The sequence below is a fragment of the Aethalodelphis obliquidens genome, unplaced genomic scaffold, assembly GCF_003676395.1.
Source record: "Aethalodelphis obliquidens isolate GAN/ISIS:26980383/991018 unplaced genomic scaffold, ASM367639v1 scaffold50, whole genome shotgun sequence".
Taxonomy (NCBI): Eukaryota; Metazoa; Chordata; class Mammalia; order Artiodactyla; family Delphinidae; genus Aethalodelphis; species Aethalodelphis obliquidens.
The window spans coordinates 6398759-6420539 of record NW_020837994.1 but is presented as its reverse complement, the minus strand read 5'-3'; positions in this window follow the sequence as shown (position 1 = coordinate 6420539).

The following is a 21781-nucleotide window of genomic DNA, read 5'->3' as shown; positions in this document are numbered from 1 at the left end:
ACTGACCTTTCAGCCCAGAGCTTGCGGACTCGGTGGGTTATACTCCTCCCCGCTACAATTCCTGCCATCCAAGGGCTCTGACAGACCGTCCAAAGCTGCTCCCTTACAGGCCCCAGTCACCACCTGCTCATCAAAGATGGGAGCCTGGAGCCTCACCCTCGTGCCCCCATTGTGGCATGGCCTCTGCCTGAGCCACTTCCGCTTCAGAAGTCTCCCCTTCATCACTTTGCTGTGCCTATGTGCTGTCCTGGTTTGCCTCTAACCTAACCAAGGTTTCTTCAAGCTAGAGGGGCATTCAGGTGTCTTCAACTAAATCCCCCAACCAGAGCGGGAATCCTGACTTGCAGTCCACCAGTCTCTTCCAACTGTCTTCCTGAGTGGCCAGCCCATCGCCTGGGTCTGTTTGCTAACTATTATAATTTATTCATTCGTTCTCATTCTGTATTCCCATTATTTCAGGTTTTTTTAAATTATGAAAGCAATTTATGTGCATTCCAACTAACGATGAAAAAGTGAAAATCTAATATTCATTGCCCGCTCCACTCCCTTTTCCACACGTTTCTTCATAGCCATAAAAATATATGTATGTGTACAAATAGTGTTGTTGTCATTTGTTTTTACCCTCAAAATTATAACATATACATTACGCTTGCTTTTCTCATTCAGCAGTACCATGTGAGAGTGTCCCAAGTCAAATTTATACAAAGATACACAATGAACTCGTAGAGCATAACTGTGTAATATTCCGTAGTATAAATGTACTACTATTTACTCACAATTTTCACATTAATGGGCATCCGTATTGTTTCCAGGTCTCTTTGGTAATATTTTATGTTGTTTGCTGCAAAAAAAAAAAAAATTTGTTAACAGTAAATCCTTACATACCAATGTTTTTAGGTGTAGGATGGATTTCTAAATATGGGGTCAAATGGTTTGTGTGATATTAATTTTAAAAGATATTGTCAGGTAACTTTCCAAAACCATCACTAAATCATACTCCCAGCAGCCATGCCTGAGACCTGCTGCTGCCCCACATCCTCTGTGTAAATAGGTATTTTTGCCATCTGTGGTGTTTGCCAGTCTAGATGGTGAAAAGTGGCATCTCGCGGTGGCTTTAATTTCCATTTCTCTGGCTACTAGCCAGATTGAGCATCTTTCACATGCTTACCGGCCATTTAGATGTTCTCTCCCATTAATTGCTGTGTATAATTTGTGCCCATTTTAAAAAATTAAGTTGCCTGGCTTTCTTCTGTCAGCTTGTAAAGGCACTTTGTCTACAGGCACATTAACCTAGGACCCTATATCCTTATTTCATATGCTTTGCAAATACTTTTGCAGACTGTTGTTTGGGGTTTGGGGGCGGGAAGCGTGGTGCAGGGTTTGGCCTTTGTTTATGGTGTCTTGACGTGCACACATTTTCACTGCTTATATATTCAAATATACTTACTTTTTCCTTTTAGGCTTCTAAATTCCCTGTCTTGTTGAGGAAGGTTCCCCTACCTCCAAGGTTATACAAATACTCTGCTCATTTCCTTCCTTTTTTCATTTAAATCGTTAATGCACCTGGACATTATTGTTGTGTATGGTGGGAAGTAGGAGATTCATGAGAATACTGATTATTGGGGTGGAGTCTAAGGATGCCTCCCTACAATCTCAATCCTGGGTCTTGACCTTGACATGTACATGGCACAGCTCAAGCTAGCGCTGTGGGACACTAACACTGGGCCGCCTTTCTCCACCTTCTCCCACATAGGCTGAACCCCCAGCCTTTGACAGGGTTCCAAAGAATCCTACTTGGGAAGATTAGGACATTTGATTTTAGTTGCAGTCCAGTTTGTTGTTTTGTATTGTAGTTTTTTTCCTGTCTCTTCCTCTAGTTGTGAGTTCCTTAAAGGTGTGAATTTCGCCTGAAGCTTAGCAAACACTTGTCAGGTTGAATTCCCATCACTACACCTCAGATGGCAGCACCCTTCACCCCCAGAGGTCACAACACCCTCCCTTGTGCTGTCTGAGGCCGGAGCTCATCAGAAGTGTTTCGTCCCATTTGTCTGGGGATGAGCACCAGGGAAAGAGCCACACAATTAAGCCCTTTTTGGGTTTCCTTGGAGCACTTGCCAAGATCATAATTGCATATTAATTTACAACTCAACTGGGTTTCCATGATTGCTGTGGGGGACGGGATCGGAGTTCAGGTACCACCTGCATCTGAGGGAAGAGGGGATGCTGCTGAGTCACAAATGTCTCCAAGAAGGGAAACGGGAGCCTCACAGAAAAATCCTCATTTCATCAGCCCCCAAAGGCCTGATGGGTATCATGGTGCCTCCTTGGGCTTGGCTCATTTTAATGCGCATGCCTGCCCGGGAGCTCTAGGAACTAGGATTCTTTTTTCTTGATGCTCAAGGCGAAAAAAAGAAAGCAAGCATACACACACAGACGGAGGGAGCAGAAGGAAGAGTTCGATCTGCTTCATCCTTCCCCCTCCCCTCCAAGTTAGTCCAGTTAATATTTAGTTGGGTGACTATTATGACTTTTGAGGTCTGAGTCCTACTAATTCATTAATGTTTACCCTCTGTAAAATGGGAATGGTAATTCTCCACCTCATGGCTGTACATGAAATGAATCATGTCAAATGCTTTGCACAGTGTCTTGAGTGAGTGCTCAATATATGACAGCTACTATGATCGTATTATTATCATTATCATCATTGTTATCATCATTATTTGGTTCCGAGTAATGTATGAGCCATTGAGGATAAAGTGATGAATGACAGAGGTCCTGCCCTCAAAAAAACAAATGCCTGAAAAAGAGAGAAGAAATTCTAAGTAGAGGCAGGGGTTTTATGGAGGAAATGGGTGTGAAATATGAATTATTAGCAGGACTGGGAGAAACAGAGAAGAAGGGGAAGTGTAAGATGATTGTATATATGGTGAGAGGAGGTGGTGCAGGAGAATTGAAACAGAGTGTGAAAATTTGGGACCCAGAGCAGGGACGCCAGAAATGAAAGGAAATGCTCAGCTCTGTGCACTCTTTTAACACCGACTGACCATTATGGAGTGGGGACCACAGGATGTGCATCAGTCATGGCTCTGCCTATGGAGACTAAGTCTCTGATGCACCTGTCATGAGACACTTTCAATTTCATTTCATTTAACCTCACAATGCCCCTTGGAAGTTATTTTCAGGTTTATTTTGCAGATGAGGAAACTGAGGCTTAGAAAGAATTCCCACGTACGCAGCTGGAAAGTTGCAGCTTCTCTGGGATCAGATCTTTGTGTTACCAAATGACTAAATCCTAACTATTTACGCATTCATAGAACCAGTCCATAAATATCAATTGTGTGAGTATTGTATGCCAGACGCTAGAGATATAGAGTCAAATTGAGACCTGGACCCTAACCTCAAGACACACAGAGTCTGTATTATATCTTACAGGGAACCTTCAGGAGACAGTGGCCTGATCCAGAGGTTGGAATTTCTGGAAGCAAATAGCAGGGCAAATAACAGGGCAAAGAATGTCAGTTTGGCCACAGGGAAGGCCCAAGTTCTGTTCTCACTATTCACTAGGTGACCTGGGGCCAGTTACCTCCTGGCATGGTTCTCATTTCCTTATGTGAGTCTGGAGCCGAACTGCCTGGGTTCAAGTCTGTGTAACCCGCCTCAGTTTCTTCATCTGTAAATGGAGAGACTATTAGTGCCTACCTTATAGGATTCTAGTAAAGACTAGATGAATTTCTAACTCAATTATTATCATTGATTAAATGAGTTATTAAGTCATTATCATTGAGTGATTGCATAGAAAATGCTTAGGACGGTGCCTAGTACACAGTAATCAATCCATTAATGTTATCTCTTTTTTAATATAAATTTATTTTATTTATTTATTTTTGGCTGTGTTGGGTCTTTGTCGCTGCGCATGGGCTTTCTCTAGTTGCGGCGAGCGGAGGCTACTCTTCGTTGCAGTTTGCGGGCTTCTCTTTGCGGTGGCTTCCCTTGTTGCAGAGCACCGGCTGTAAGCACGTGGGCTTCAGTAGTTGTGGCACCCGAGCTCAGTAGTTGTAGCTTGCGGGCTCTAAAGCACAGGCTCAGGAGCTGTGGCACACGGGCTTAGTTGCTCTGTGGCATGTGGGATCTTCCCGGACCAGGGCTCGAACTCTGTCCCCTGCATTGGCAGGCGATTCTCAACCACTGTGCCACCAGGGAAGTCCTGTTATCTCTTTTTGTTACTAATATTTTCATTATTATATAGATGGAGATTGGGCTGTATAATCTCAGAGCTCCCTACAGAAAACTCATTTAGCCATTTCCCATTGAATCAGAAGTGACTTTGAAAGGTGATGCCTGCTCCTGAGACAGTGCCTGGTTTAAGGGTCGTCTAAGCTTGCAGGACCCTAAACAGGCCCCTGGCACTTGTGTCCAATCCCAAGTCTTACTCCCCCAACCTTCTGATGGTCTTGAGGCAGAGGCTGTGCCTTGCACCTTTTCTCCCCAAACCAAGCATAGTCAGGCACATGGGACCCTTTCAATAATTCTTTATCCAATGAATTAGTGAATGAGCAAACCAACAGGGTTGAAGAAGACTCTGTGTCCTGATGAGCTAAACATGTAAGGAGGGATTTCAATGACATCTATTTTCTCTGTCCTGGTAACATGCTAATGAGCTGGAGAGCACTGGCTAAATTGCGATTTCCCAAAATGAGTTAATTAATAAATTGATTTGGAGATGATAATCAGGGGGGCACAGTTAACATGATTTTAATGCAAAAGCATCAGTGAAGCACAAACTCATTAGTGCAAACCTATTTCCTGCCCCCGGAAGGCTTGTCACATATTACTTTTTATGGAGAAAGCAGCAAAACCACACTGACAAGGATTGGGCTCCAGAGCAGCCGGGAGTCCCTAAGGGCAGCACACACTCAGTAAAAGGGATCCTCCATGGTGGGTGCTGACAGCGTCTCTCAGAAGTGAATTCTCTGCCGATTCCTCTTTGATTTCAGTAAACTGTCAATTGCTAATAAGCATGCCTCATGCTTTGAGTCCCATGGTACTGATATCAAAGAAGAGGAACAGAAAATGTGTATAAACTAGCTCTGGTTGGCTCCCAAACATTAAAAAATACTCATTGTAGTGATGAGTACTATAATAACTTTTACACAGCACTTTTCTTTCCTTATATGTAAAATGGAGTTATAATCTTATTTCAATTGTCAAGGGTTATCATGAGATTCAGCACTGATTATTAAAAGCTGGCATTCTCTGAGTGCCCGTCTGTGCCAACTACTACATTAAGCATCTTCACTGAGGATGACTTAACCAAGCCCTTTTCCAGATGAGGAAACTGAGATTCAGAAGGGTAGAGAGACTTCACACATATAAAAATGGTTCATAAAGCGACATTTACATATATGGTGTTACTCTAATCTTCTGAGTAACCTTAAGAGATGGATCTGAAAGGTGTTATCTTCCTATGTCCCCATCTTCCTGGTGAGGACACAGAGGTTTCAGGAGGTGGTGACTTGCCCACTGTCCCAGGGCTACCAAATCATGAAAGTGAACATTTTGGGTCAGCTTTGGAAAACAAACCCTGTGTTCTTGTCAAAACATTCTACTTCTTGGTATAGATGCTGTCCACATAGAATGTGCAAAGCAAGAGGGTGCTACATGTCTCTGATTTGAGGGAATGAGATCATAGTTGACTAGAGATTAATAAAAGATTCTGTGCTAGAAATTGGGTAAAATCAAAATTCTGTTCTGCATAGGACAGAAGACGCAGTTTCATCATTTTGAAAAGAATTATTTGAACTGTGGAGATAACTAGGCAGCAGATTTCTGAATGACTTGGATTCGTTAATGATACACAGCGAGGGAAAACCCTACTTGGACACCTGAGATCTGACTGGTGTAGCAGAGGGAAAAGCAAGTGGCCGTGGAGTAGCGGAGAAGTGGGATCTTCTTAGCAGACTGCTAGTTTGTCCTTAAAGAAGGTCTATGTCAAATCGAGGTTGCTAACGCTAGACGGACAAATTCCCTATATCTGTTTTAAAATGAGAACACTGGCATCTAGAAAGGTAAGGTACTACATCCCCTGGTGCACCAGGAATTGTGGCGGAGCCCACATCAGAATTCCCTTACCCCGGCATCCAGTGCAGTCTCCACATTAATTATTTCCTTTCCCCAAAGGAAAAGAGGAACAAAAGAGACTAACTCTTGTTTAGCACTCACTGGGGGCCAAGCAAGCGCTGCTAGGTGAGTTTAATATGTGATTTCATTAAATTCTCTCAATCCTGAGAGGTGGATGGTATCTTCCCTATTTTGCAAGTGAAGCTTAGGAAGTGATTTGCATAAACTAGTCAGTGGCAGAGCAGGAATCCAAATCTTGATCTGCCTAATTCTAAAATTCATGTCCTTTCCACAATACCAGGTCATCAAACACATCACTGAGTACTAAATGCCAACCTGTATCTGTCCCGTCAGAGACTGACTTTCTAGTTCCAGAGAAAAGTTGAGATGCAGACTTTTTTCCCTCTAAATAAAGGGCTTTACACGAAGAACACAGGATTAAAACCCCTCTTGTCTTCGCCAGCCCCCAAGAAGGAAAAAAGGAGGCTCTCTGGCCAGAAAAGCGAGTCAAGGATCTTGCTTTTCACACTTCAAGACACATACTGCTCACTCTTGCAATAGTGGAGGGGCTGTGGAGATGTCCCGGCAGTGTGCTCGTCCCCAATACACTGTCAGCAGGAAGGAGACTTCTGGGGGCTAACTCTGAGGCAACAGCCAGATCTAGTGCACATCTTACAGCTCAAGCAGCCTCAGAAAGGTGGCCATAACACCCTATGTATTCATGGGAGGCCTAGGGGTAGTTTTCATCTTTGTAAAAGCGTTCAGGCATCAGGACTGAATGTCCCAGAAACAAGTAAACCCAACTCCATGAAAACATAGAGCTAAAGTCGATTCCTCACTAACATTTCAACATGTATTTTTCCTACGTTCAAATGACTGCAATATACTTTGTTGCATCAGCATCAGATATTACGTCTATAGGCTCCAACTAAGTCAGAGAACAGCTAGTGACAGAGAAAGAAAGCATCACTGCAAAGTGTTCTGTGTTTTTTGGTGGGGGCGGGGAGATAGGCAGCAAAAGGGGTTTATCTGGGGATCTGAACCAAGACATGGCCCTGAGCTGAATGCTGGAAGGACACAGCCATAAGTTGTCTGAGGTCACTGGGCTCAAGGTGACTTACAGGAGATATGACAGGGACACCAATCCTGCTAATTCAAGGGAGAAAGCAACATGAATCATGAAAGAAGCACAGACAGTGTGTTACAGATGTGGAAGATCACAGTCAGTCATGTATGATTGTTTAGTTTAGTTGTGGTAGCCGTAGTGATGGGAGGTGTAAGCTACCTTTTGTTGAGGGCTTAATCCCGGGCCAAGCTCCCTGCCATGAGCTTTACGTGCTTCTCTTATTTCATCCTCACCACAACCCGACAAGGTGACTACTAACATTAGGCCTACCTTACAGAGGTTCAGAAAGATTGAGTGACTGGCCAAGGCTTCCAGATCTGAGATGCGAACTCAGACGTAGATTCCCAAGCCTCCCCATTTGGCCAGTCTGTTCAACACTGTGTGACCAAGAGGTCCTCTGGTGGTCTCCTGCCCCTTAACATCTCAAAATCTCGTTCTAAATCCTATGGAAAATCCAACGTGTTCACCCAGAATCTTGCAAATTCCATTGTCTCCAGTCCTACTTTAGTCCCCAAAGAAGTTCTACCAGGAGCCACCTTGCACTTGAACTGTCACCACCTGTGGAAACAGTTTTCTCTGTGTCTCCTGCCGAGCAGAAAACCTATTTCCAGAACTGTCCTGGACCAATTATGGCAAGTGGCCAGTAGAGTGAGGTGCACGTGGCATAAAAAAAGCTCTCTTTGAGTTCTCTGTAATTCTGCGAGTTAAGGAAGTGATTGCATAACTATTCACAGAGATAATTTTGACATTCCACCTAGGAAAAGGACAACTAAATGTGTAAACAGCATCTAGCTGGTGATTAGACTCTTCTTTCAGTGGTTGGAAGACTGGACCTGATCTGTACTTGAATTTTTCCACCAAATCTCTCCAATAGACAAAACTGTCTCCCTCTAGAGATATGCAAGCTTAGCTCAAGGGAACTGCCGGAAGCTTCAAATTTCTTTGAGGTTTCCTTCATAAATCTTAAAATGTCATGTAAATTTTGATATCTACTACCTAAAGCATGTCTTTGTTTTGGTATAAAAATAACACTTCGATTACTTATCACTTAAGTTATTTAACTTCTTTCCCAATCAGGGGTTGGGGAGTGGGGTGGTATATGCCAGGAAGTGTACTTAGAGCTTTACAATGCCATTTTGTACAATTCCCACAACAACCCTAGGAGAAAGGTATTAATATTACCGTATTTTAGTTGAGGAGACTAAGGTGTGCACTGGTTAAAATGCTCACCCATTGTCATGTTACCAAGTCCAAGCTCATACTGCTCGCCACACAACAGGCCAATAAATTGAGAGACAGTTTGTTGGGGCAAGGAATAGTGACTTTATTTGGAAAGCCAGGAGAGCGAGAAGTTGGTGAACTAGTGTCCCAGAAAACCATCTTACCCGAGTTAGAATTCAGGCTTCTTTTATACTAAAAGGGGAGAGGGGGTGTGACTGATCGTTGCAAACTCCTGGAATCCTTTGTTTTCGCAGGTGTCCACATAGGTCAGGTCATGATGTTCCTGTAAACCTCCAAAAAGACCAATTTTATTCTCTGTTCTGCGACTTTTTCTCTCTCTATGAAGGGGAAAGTGTTATACCTCTAAAGGTCAGAGCCTTGAAAATGAACTGTCCTGTATATTTCAGGCTATAGGCAACATTCTTAACTTGTGGCAAAAGCAATAGAATACAAAGATTCAAAGTAAAAGAAACGTATCCAATATGGAGTCAGATTCGTTCTTCCCTGTTACAGTCACACAACTAGTAAAGGGAGGGGAAGGATTCTAAGTCCAGGTTGCGTGACCCTCAAAGTCTAAGCTCCTGAACAGGGTGGCCCCTCTGTTGACTTTGCATGGTTTGCTGAGTACCCATCTATTTACACACCTTTATTGAAAGAAATGTCCACATCCAGTTAATAAAGTCACACCGAGGATGGCACTCAACTTAGGAAAAAGAGCGTGACAACTCAGCCTGCCAGCCCGTGGGAAACCCAGAAGCCCACGGAATCTAAAAGATGATTACATCAGATAGAAGGAGGTCTCCCAAATTCATCCCCAGAGACGCTCTATCAGGAGCCCCTGTGCACCTGGACTAACAACGCCTATGGAAATGCCTGTCTCCAGCGCCTCTGCAAGCTGCCAACCCAATTTCCTGAAGCAGCACGAGGGGCGATTAGCCTGGGCTGTGGGGGAGTGAAATGCACCTGATAAAATTTAAAAAGCTTTGCACAAAAACACCCCAAATCAGATAATATGAATCTCAGCAAGCTGTCTGGAATCCAAGTATAAAAATAGCTCAAGCAATTTGGCTACAACTTGCAAAATGAAACAAACCCCATGACTGAAGACAGATCTGTCTCTGTATATGCCCAAACCCACTTCTTGCTAGACATTTGAGGATCACTTTTCAAACTCATCAGAAATGTTCAAAACTGAAAGAGAGTACAGTTTCAGAGAAGAGTGTGTTCACTCTCAGGGTTGAAGTTGATGAAGGTGTGCTGGGAATTGCCAGTGAATTTCAGTCCCTTAGCCCACTGCTCCCTGCCCCTCACATGTGCCATGGGTGTGAGAACGGGCCCCAGATTCAGCCCTGCCACTTTCATGCTTTGCGCTCTGAACAAATTACTAGACTTGATCCCTATTTTTTTCCTCCCCTTAAAATAAGAAGGACAATGCTTCGCTAGCAAGACAACTGAGAGCATGAAATGCAGTAACAGATATAAAGCTTCTGCATGTAGTAGGTCCTCATGAAGTCCAGTTCTCTTCCTCCTCTAGCTACGCATCCTATATTTTCACACCTGCATAACTTTGCGCAGGTTGGTTCTTTTTTTTTTTTTTTTTTGCGGTACGCGGGCCTCTCACTGTTGTGGCCTCTCCCGTTGCGGAGCACAGGCTCCAGACGCGCAGGCTCAGCGGCCATGGCTCACGGGCCCAGCCGCTCCACGGCATGTGGGATCTTCCCGGACCGGGGCACGAACCCGTGTCCCCTGCATCGGCAGGCGGACTCTCAACCACTGCGCCACCAGGGAAGCCCGCGCAGGTTGGTTCTTTTGCCTAGAATGCCCTCCCTCATTTTCTGCCTAGAAAAATTTCCCTGATCCCCCATGGCCCATTTCAGAAGTCGTGTATTGAAGGAAGACTCCTAGGTTCTACCTCGCACCCTCAGTCACGGATATTACAGCTTCTCCTTCCATGCTCAGTGGCCATCAGTCCATACTTGAAGCAAGTGATGATCTAGGAAAGCACGTATGCACCAGCAGGACCAGCAGGTTTGTCTGCTCCTCCTGAGGCATATGGTGCAATGGCTGACAGGGAAGTTGCTAACTGGTGCGATGGACCCAGACTTCTGCAATTCCTGTGTCATTAATCCATCAGTGCCACAAATAGGGATTGGAGACCTACTGTGGGCAGGCCCTGTGAAAGATGTACAGATGAATCAGTGGAAAACTCAGCTCAGAAAGAATCCATTGCCTAACAGAGGAAAATACACGGACAGAGAGACTATAAAATTCAGATAGAAAGCCAACCCAGTCGCAAAAGTGACTCAGATGAAGTGCTGTGGAAATTGGGAAGGGAAGTGAAATAACTATGCACACGGCATCCAGTTTGTGCCAGCCACTGTGCGAAGGACACTTACAAAATCACCTGCCCAACCCACCTGAGAGGAAAGCGTTATCATCCCTATTTTAGCAATGATAAATCTGAGACTGAAAATGGGTTCGGCAACGCACCCAAGGTTATAAGGCCAGTGGGGACTGGAATTGAGATGTGAGCCCATGCTGACTCCATTGCTGTCCCCCTTTATTCCCCAGTTTCCAACTCGCACGTGGTCATGGTAACCTACAAATCTAAAAGACACTGCTTCCTTCATATTTGAAAGGACAGCAAGATTTCATCCCCAGCCTTTACACAGAGCATGTAACAGCCTGTTATTAATAGGCTGATACCCTGCAGTAGGGCCTCCAGGTCAGTACTGGCTCATTTTGTCATAATAAATGAATGCTCAGTTCAATGGCCAAAACTCTCATTGCCTAATTCTCTGCCTGTATTAAGACAGAGCTGATCACTTTCTCTAAGGCTGAGCATTGCCCCACCCCATGTATGTAACTGTTACATAGTTAATTGCCTTCCACTTCCAAAGAGCCAGGAATTGGGATACCCCTTTTGCAATGGTTCCGCAGTATTTTATCTTTCTTGACAGCCAGCCAATCCAACAAGGGACCCCTCTCATAATTTGTATTGATTTGCGTTTATCCACAGCAAAGCCCATTTGCAGACCATCACTGGAGTTCTTGGTCAACTTCAGTGATGAGGAAAACCATCATTTGGAGTTGACACAACTTCAGAGCACCTATGTGAAACTGAAGGATGTTCATCCCACTCACCTTGAGGGCCCCCAAATCAGCCCAATATCAGTGGCTTTAAATAATTTGACCACAAAGGCAATTGGAACTTGTCTCTTGCTCTGCAAGTCGGAGCCACTTGACCCATGGTACCATCTCCAGGGTGGCATCACAGGGATGAACAGCATGGGTCACCAACTGGCAGGCTGATGCCTCATCTGGCTCACAGAGGGGATGTGTTTGAATCATGCAGTATTTTTAATTAGAACTAGTTGGCAACATTCAGAATTTTGTGAGATGTCACTCACCAATCAGATTTTCAACTTTCTGTGCAACCTGCAGAGTGGACTCCCATGCTCACCTGACGATTGTCAGCTGAGCTCTTTGGTGCCTTCCTTCTGGATACACAGGTCCCCCCACTTCAGACTATATTTCACCTACATGCTTTCATGCTCATGTAATCTGCCTGGTCCCTTTGGACTTTTGAGTGTGTGGCGTATGATTTAAATATAAGAGATTGATGTTCAAATCTTGATTCCCCTGGCAACCAGCTGCATGGATTTGGGCAGGACCCTTATGCTCTGATCTTTTTTCCCCTCATTCATAAAAATGAAAATGTGATTCTACTCATTCTTTTCTAATCTGGGCTAGACACTCTGCTAGGTGTCCTAAGGATACAAAAACAAATTAGACGTAGTACTTATCCCCAGGCTTATTATTTAGGATAATAGTTTAAAATGTTATCATATAGGTTTATTATTTGGGATAACATGTAAAAATATATTTCAAAATCACGTGTCAGCATGCAGCAATGCAAAAAAGTGCAGAGTGCTGGCAGGCCCATAGAGGCGTCATCCATTGCAAAGATGAGGGAGACCAGGAAGATTGCCCAAGGAGTGATGCTGGGCAAGGACCACAAGGCGGAAAGAGTGTGTCCGAGGCCTGTGCAGGGAACAAACCAACATCCATTCTTGACTTAAATCAAGAGAAGAGACAGAGACTTGAAAAGTCTTGAATTCCTTAATCTAAATACTTTGGTCTATGGGCATTGGAGAGCCACTAGAGATTTTGGAGAGGATGTGGGAGGGATATGACCAAAGAAATGTATTAATAAGGCCACTTCAGAAGAAATTGGGCACCCGGGCTCTTCCAGCCTGCATGAAACTCTTGGGTTTGGTCCAAGAAGGCTGGGTGAGTGAAGAGCTACAGTTCACTCTCAGAATGGAACCTACCAGATATCTGATATCCCTAGCCTCTGGCAGATCTGATGGAAACCCCAGGCAGGAGGCCAGCTGGAAGGGTATGTTGGGTGTGTACCGTGGGAAAAGATCATCAAGGGTAGAGAGGCATTTGGATTATAAGAAACTTCAGAGATCCAGGCTGCTACAAGGGAGATTGTCTCACCTGTGCTGGATGGTCCAAACCACCGGCAAACACTGAAATGCCAGCTGTCATTCACCTCAGAGAAGACCCCGCATGGAATTTCTAGCATCAATCTTGGTTTTGTTTTACTTTTCAGAGGTATAGGTGATACAGTGGTGAACAAGAGAAAAGCAATGGGTCTTACATGGCAAACATGAGAGAAAAGCAATGGGGCTTACATGGCAGACACTTAACAAGTAAACAAATCAGTAAGAAAAACAAGTCAAGCCAGTGAAGCAAGACGCGAAGAAAATGAAATAATACAACAGAGAATGGCCAAGGAAGACTTCTGATAAGGTGCTGAAGGAGACCCTTTTTAAGGTAGGGTCATATGAATTAAAGTCGGAAAGATGAGGGAAAATCAGCTCTGGAAAGACCTGAGGAAAAATACTGCAGATCTCACAATCTGCCACGACCTGGTCCAAGAGCGCTGAGGGAGGAAACTGAGCCCAGAACAGTGGAGCTGCTGTTTTTATTGCTGTGGCTTTCAGCAAAATAAGATGCAGAATAGTGCCTTTGGGAAAGATCTCAGAGCCATGAGCCCAATAACTGAATAGAGAGAGATCTTCTTTTCTGATTCTCCAAGCTATTAATGGACAGTTCTATGCTCTGTTTGAATTATGAAGGAATGCCAAGACAAAGCACACTCAAGCAACACTTTTTTTGTAAACCCCTCTGTCCGTCTTCCCATCTCCCCATCCAGCATCGTGTTTATATCGAGGTCATCCAGACATGAAGTGGATGGGAGAGCCTGGCAAAACTCAGGTCACATCTTAAGGATAAGGATAGGCCTGCCTCCATTTCACTGATTGAGGATAGAACAGATAAGAATGAGCCAGGATAGGAAATCAGTCCATGGATATCAGGTAAATGACTCATAGGCATCACCTTCACCTCCCTTGCACATGGCAGACATTATTAATAGATCATGACTCTCTTTCCTGCTGAGACCAAATGTGACTGCAGAATCCTTCCCAATTCGTGGTTCCAAGCACCGCAATAAATCGACCAAATTTGGAACAAGAGATGAGATCTATTTGTCAACCCAGAACTTCAACCATTCACTGAAGCAAAACAAGATATTTTGATGCAGCTAGATGGAAATGGAAAAGCTAACTTACCAAGTAATATATGCAGAGATATCTTTGTTCCCCATCCCAACACACACACACACACACACACACACAGACACACAAACACACACACACACACAAAGCTCTCATCACTGATTTATTAGCTTGAATAAAAAATGGTCCCATGACAAAGTAGCTGTGTGGAGTATTTACCATTCTGACACCTCTAGGGAGGGGCAGTCACTAAGCCTCACTGAGTCCCCATATCCTTGAGTCTTACCATCTCTGCTGCTGGTAAGGAGGACATAGTTGCCCAGCCGGAAGGCTACATACAGGAATTCAGGCTCTGGAGCTAGAGGCCCAGGTTTGTATTGGCTCTGCCATTTAATAGTTGTGTGACTGTTATTCAACCTCACTGGGCCTCAGTTTTCTCATCTGTAAAATGGATATAACAAGTATGGCTACCTCATATATCTGTTGAAAGGATTAAATAAGTTAATACGTGTAAGGTGTTGAAATCCATGCCCAGTGTATACCAAGGGCTTAATAAATGTGAGAGTACTTGAACAGATTAAGACAAAGCAAAATTCAGAGGCAGCTGAGACTCAGAAAAGCAGGCAGGAAGTTTGTCTTCAAGCAGTGAGTGGTCCTGTCGCCTGAGAGGATAACCAGGAAGAGGAAGACAGGGTCCGGACTCAGGAGGCATGGGCTCCCCTGGAGCGTGGACTGGACGTGGGCTCTAGGGCCGGGAAGAACCGGGTGGTGAGCTCAGCTCAGCAGCTTCTCAGCTGAGTGACCATGAGCAAATCACTTGCTGTTTAAGAGGTTTAGTGTCCCCATTTGTGACGTGGGTACAGTTAGTAAAGCCTGACTCACAGCTTTGATGTGAGTATCAAACATGGGCATTGTGCCCAGCTCAGAGGGCATGCTCAGGAAATGTGAGTTACTGCCCAAAAATGGGGGTTCTCAGTGCCAGGGATGAAGGGGCAAATGGAGAGGGAGAAGATGAGGAGGCGGGGGGGAGTGTTCTAGTGCCTTGATGGGGACTCTAGGTGGAGACTAGGAGCCAGCAAAGTGGAGATTAAAGTCAGTCGCTGCAGAAGCCCCAACATGAGAGTTTGCCAAGTCAGAGCCAGGCGTGGAGCCAGGGCCATACGCTGCAAGGCTGCAAGTCGTAATTCCCACTTTGAAGATAAGGGGATGGACGAGGGATTGGCCCAAGGATCATGCAGCTGGGAAGTGGTAGATTGGGACTGTTGGTTGTGCCACCATTTTACCATGGTGGATCCTTTAAGTAGGATCCTTAACCTCTCATGGCCAAGGTCTAAGAGGGTCTTAGGAGAGGGGAAAGGGCCTGGATGTGCAGGGTACAGGGCCTGGAGAGAGGAAGGAGGAGGCACTGGACCAGCAGGGCCTTACAGCTCAGATCTGCTCAGCCAGAAGAAAGCCAAGGACCTGGATTCTCTAGAGCTGTGGTTTTCAACCTGTTTTCTCAGCATCTGAGGGAAGGTCAGGAGAGTCGGGCCCTGCACATTAGCCAGAGTTGCTTCAGTTTTATTGGTTTTTTTTTTTTTTTTTCTTTTTCCTCCGTACGCGGCCCTCTCACTGTTGTGGCCTCTCCCGTTGCGGAGCACAGGCCCTGGACACGCAGGCTCAGCGACCATGGCTCATGGGCCTAGCCGCTCCACGGCATGCGGTATCTTCCCGGACCGGGGCACGAACCCGTGTCCCCTGCATCGGCAGACGGACTCTCAACCACTGTGCCACCAGGGAAGCCCAGTTTTACTTGTTTTATAAATTGGGATTACATGGTGTTTTGTTTAAACGTAAAGTTACGCTGCTTTTTACAAAGGGTTTCAAAACCACCAGTTTGAAGCCTAGAAGTCTTGACTTCTAGAATCATAGTCTCTTGGGAATTAAAAAGCCATCTTCCTTGGCAGTTGAACTGAAGAGATGGGCACACAGGGATTGAGATAACACACAGGAATCTGAGCCGTCACGCCCTTCTCTAAGACTGAGAGTGGAGAAGCTCACAATAGCTGCTAGGAACTCTCGCTGCAGGCTTCACGCATCCTGCGAGACTAAACCTCCAGAACCTTAGCATCCCATAGAGTCATGATTTGAGTCTCTGTCCTCCGCTAGACATGAGCTTCTCTAAGCAGAGGCATGGTGAAAATGGTGACAGAACCAGTAGTCCCAGTCTACCACTTCCCAGTTGTATGATCCTTGGGTGAATCCCTTGTCAATCCCCTTATCTTCATGACTCCCAGCTCAGTGCCCAGCCCAAAGCAAGCAAGCAATGGATGGGAAATCCTTTCCCTTTTCCTCCTCCAGGACAGCAAGCCAGACTTACTGGACTTGTTTCTTTAACTAGTGGCCAGCACTGAGTGAGGGCTTAATAAATGGTTGGTGAGTGAGTGGGTAAAGCCTGGCATCGTGTTTGCTACCTTTGCACCAACTACTCAAAGCGCCTTGACTCACCTTTCTCCTCCCCTGCTTCTCAAGGTGCATCATTTCTTTTGGGAACATGAGGTGCAGTCTTGATAACTGATCTGTGACTCACTGTGCAGAATGAATAGAACACTGTTCTATCGCGGGCGGTTTTGAGTGGTGCAGCTGCAAGTTGAGGTGGAAGTACAGGGTTTAAAAAGAAACCACGGAGGTGTCTTTTCATGGAGCGCTCTGTTTTCTCACATTTAATTAATACAGAAGTCAAAGAGTTCTGGAACCATTTGTCATCCCTGGGTAAAGTGGCCTGGGAACTTTCACTGGAGCTGATAGAGCCTGGGGAAAATGAGTCATAGAAGGTCTGAATCCAGCGCGAGAAGGAATGTCAGCGATTGTCCTCACGACAGTGATGCGTGACTTGCAGAGTGCCTAAAAGGTCATTGCCACTTATTCACGTACATGCAGTATATAGGGTTTACCCCATCATGGTCCAAAAATAAATATGTGAGGTAGTACATACATACTTGCTGACATTTATTACAGGATTATATTATATGAGACACTGTGATAAGTCATTTGTAAGTAGCGTCTCATTTACTCCTGGCAATAGCCTCGTGAGGTAAGTACTACTTAGTACTTATCATATAAGCAGTTCTACTTGCGGACTTGCAATTCCTAAGTGAAGCCTTGGAGTCATGATAGCCCACCGGCAAAGAGTGTGTGCTCTGGAGTCAAAGGAGCTGGACTTGCTTCCCTGCTCTGCCAGGTCGTAGCCCTTGACATTGAGCAATGGCGTGAGCCTCTCGGAGCCTCCATTCTCTTGTGTACAAAATGGAGATGATAATATCATCCCCTTCTTATCAGATTACGAAGACGCATTGAGATAATCCAAACAAAAGCTTAGACTAATGCCTGGCACGTGGTACATGCACAATGACTATTAAGTATTATTAGTAAGTAATTTATCCAAGACCACACAGCTAGTAATTAGTGGGAATCAAACCCCAGGCTTCCTGAGCTTGAAGCCACACTTTCCCTGCTAGGTCATTGCCTCTTCTTTTTCTCCCCACAGCCTCACGTGGTCCTCATTCTATCAAGTGAGAAACTTGATATGCAGTGTGCGTGTGTGTGTGTCGGGAGCAATTAAGAACCTGCTCAGGGCCACCAAGTTGGTATTTGACGGGGCCCACAAAGAACCTAGAATTGCTTGCTTTCGGTGACACCAACCCGCCTTCCCAGTCCTGAGGCAAATCCACATTATATGTCCAGAAAAACCAAGTTTCAGAAAGGTTCAGCAGGGCTTCCCTGGTGGCGCGGTGGTCGAGAGTCCGCCTGCCGATACAGGGGACACGGGTTTGTGCCCCGGTCCGGGAGGATCCCACGTGCCGCGGAGCGGCTGGGCCCGTGAGCCATGGCCACTGAGCCTGCACGTCCGGAGCCTGTGCTCCGCAACGGGAGAGGCCACAACACTGAGAGGCCCGCGTATCGCAAAAAAAAAAAAAAAGGTTCAGCAACTTGCTGGTGATGCACACATTCCAATCATTCTCGTTCTTTCTCAAGTATTCTTTCCTGTGCAGTAGACACTACTGCCTCTCAGAGAGATTGAGTGGACAGAAGACCACAGAGAAGAGGAGACAGACAAAGGGGCAGACACAGAAACAGAGACAGGCAGGAAGAAAAAATAAAGAGAAAGAGAAAGTCAGAGCCCTAGAAGCTAAGAACATCTTTTCATCTTTCTTCTTTCTTCCAAGAGGTCCTTAAAATGATGAAAAGTTGGTGACTTTTGAGAAGAGGCGGGTGAAAAAGAATACAGATCTTTGGCAAGTCTGAATAAATCGGGAGCATCTCTGCAACTGTTGAAAACTGAGAGGACAATCCTGGCTCTGACGAGCTTCAAATTGTTCAGTCAAATACTCACGCTTTCCGCCCCGCTACCCGTTCCTGATCTGTAGGAAAAGCTCATGCTGCCATGAGGACTATCCAGGTGCCCCTGCGCAGTGGGAGATGTGTGAATCAACTAATTAAGCACTCCAAAAGTGGAGACAAGCATTTTGCAAGTACAAATTCCCATCACTTCTTGGAGTTACCACGATCTCACCTGTACTTGTTTTTTTGTTGTTGTTTTGTTTTTGTTTTTGCGGTACGCGGGCCTCTCACTGCTGTGGCCTCTCCTGTTGTGGAGCACAGGCTCCGGACGCACAGGCTCAGCGGCCATGGCTCACGGGCCCAGCCGCTCTGCGGCACATGGGATCCTCCTGGACCAGGGCACGAACCCACGTCCCCTGCATCGGCAGGTGGACTCTCAACCACTGCGCCACCAGGGAAACCCTCACCTGTCCATGTTGAATATCAAAAGTGTCCTAAACAGGAAAGCCAGGGGATTTCTAAGCTTTTGCTGCACTGATGCAGAGCCCACCAGAGGGGAGAGGAGAAGCAGTGCTCTGGGTAATGCAGGTCATTTAACCACTGCAGAGGAAAATGGAACCTGGGGCGGCTTGAATTGTATCTCACCTGAAGGTGCCAGTGTTCTTCCACCCAGGACAATGATTTGTCTTCAACTGGTCCTTGCACGATGCGAGGCAAAACTTCTCACTCATTTTTTTGCATGCAGACATACTTTCCCACCCCTTTATCTGCATGTATGCTTGTCCCTCAACCTGATCTGCCCTTCCTGCCCTTTCTGCTCAGCCCCATCTCCAGTCCTGGCTTTTACTATCAGGGCTCAGTTCAGATGCCCTTCCTCCAACAAGATTCTCTATTCCACAAGCTAGAATCAATCCCCCCTTCTCCGAACATGCATAGTGTCTTCAAGTTTCTTGTGACTCTTGTAACTTTATTTTCCATGAGACTTCATAAGGACAAAAACACTGATTGACAATCCACACCAGTTCAACATATGTGGGCTTACCGTGCCCAGAGACCCCTTCTAACTGACTCAGTCCTTCCACTGCCCCCAGCTCAGGAAACAAAGGCAACTGTTCTTTACAAGAAGTGACCACTGACTGGCCCAGGGCAAGTACCTAGTCCAAGAATCTATCTGGAGAATCATTCATTAATTCAAAAAATGTTACTTAGATGGTGATTATATGCCAGGCATTGTTCTAGACACTGGAAAGATGGGTGAAAAGAGAACAAGGTCCCTGTCCCCATGGAGTTTACAATTTGGGGTAGATAACAGTAAATTTTAAAATAATAATAAATAAATATATAATAAGTCAGGTTAGTAATAAGTGCTTTGGAGAAAGAGAAAGCAGGGTAAGGGGATTTGAAGGACCATGAGAGAGGGAAGGAGCATCTTTATATATCACTGGCTGAAGGAAGTCTTATTAAGCAATATTGGAGCAGAAACCTAAAGGTGAAGGAAGGATAATTTTGTGTGTCAACCTGACTGGGCCATGGGGTGCCCAGATCGTTGGTCAAATTTTATTCTGGTTATTTCTGTGAGGGTGTCTTTGGCTGAGTTTAACATTTAAATTATTAGATTGAGTAAAGCAGATTGCTCTCCCTCATGTGGGTGGGCCTCATCCGATCAGTTGAAGGCCTGAATAGAACAGGAGGCTGATCCTTCCTCCAGTAAGGAGAACTCCTCCTGTCTGGCCGCCTTCAAGCTAGAACATCACTTTTCTCCCTGCCTTCAGACTTGAACTGAAACCTCAGCTTTTCCTGGGTCATGAGCATGTAAGCCCCCTATACCATTGGCTCTCCTGGGTCTCCAGCTTGCCAACTGCAGACCTTGGGACTCATCAGCCTCCGTAACCATGGGAGCCAATTCCTTGTAATACATCTCTTTCTATACATCTAAACATCCTATTGGTTCTGTTTTCAGAATCCCGACTCCAACAGTGAGCCACGTGGATAACAGGAGAAGGAGAGGTGCAGGCAGTGGGAACGGCAAGCAAAGGCCTCGAGGGAGGAGTGTGGCTGGTGTGGCAGAGAAGCCACGAGAGCAGGGCAAGTGGGGTGGAGAGCGGCAAGGCCTGAGGTCAGAGAGGCACTGGGTCCAACCTGTAGGGCCCTGAGGCCGTGGAAAGGCTTTGGGCTTCACACTGCATAAGATGGGGATTCGCTGGAGGCTTTTGAGCAGAGGGGTGACATGGTCTGGTATAGTTTTGAAGGATGACTCTGGCTGAAATGAAAACAAGAGATCTGTTAAGCGGATATTACAGTGAGCCAGGAGAGAGGTGATGGTGGTTAAGCGAGAGTGGTGGTTAAGCGAGAGTGGTGGTGGAGGTGGTAGGAGTTGTTCATTTCTAGACATAGTTTGAAGCCAAGAGTACCTACAGGTGGTTTGGAAATGGAGTGGTAGAAGGGATGACTCCAAGTGCTTGAGCCTGGGTATCTGGGAGAATGAAGCTGCAATTTCCTGGTGTGGGATAGGCTGCAAGAAGAGTGGGCTTGAGATGGGAACAGGAGTTTGGTTTGAGACGCCATGGGGCATCCAAGTACAGGTGTCAAATAGGCCATTGGCTGTAGGAGCCTGGGGATGCAGGAGGAGGTCCAGGCTTTGGTGTGAATTTGAGTATCATCAGTATCATGAAGCTAGAGGAGCTCGCCAGAGGAGAGTGTGAGAAAGAGAACAGAAGAGGGGCCAGGAATGAGCCCCGAGGCCTTCCAACTTTTGGATCCGTGTTTTTCAAAGTGAGGGTTTCTACTCATTAGTGGATCATGAAATCAATTTGGAGGATAATGAACCGTACGTTTTCTAATACGATAAAAAAAAGAATGGAAAATATCAGAGTACTTTGTATATAGTGTGGTTTGATGAAATATTTCTCAGTTATGTATGTTTCTAAAACAAACATATATGCTTATATATGTATGTGTGTCTATTTATATATCTGTGTGTTTTTGTAAGTAGTACATATAAATTTATATCTTTACCTCATGACGTGTGTGTGTATATGTGTGTGTGTACCTACTCATGATGTAAAATATAATTTTTACAATAATGATTTTTTTTTTTTTTCCCAAATGTGAAAGTCACTGTTTTCAAAGCCCAACAAGTTATCTAAGCACCTGAGTTCTGCCCAACTGGCGAAGGGGCAATGGCTAAGCTACTTCCACTGGCCCCTCTGGGTACGGATGGGGAGAGTGGAAAGAGCTGGCCAGTCAGCATGAGGGGAGACTGGGGTAGGTGGGCAGACAGCACGGAAGTCTACATGAAAAAGAAACAGATGCAAAGCCTGAATGCTTTCTCTCTGAAGCCACCTTTCTTTCCACCAGCCTGTGGCTCCATTTCAGGTCCACACATGGGTTTATTCACAAAGACTTA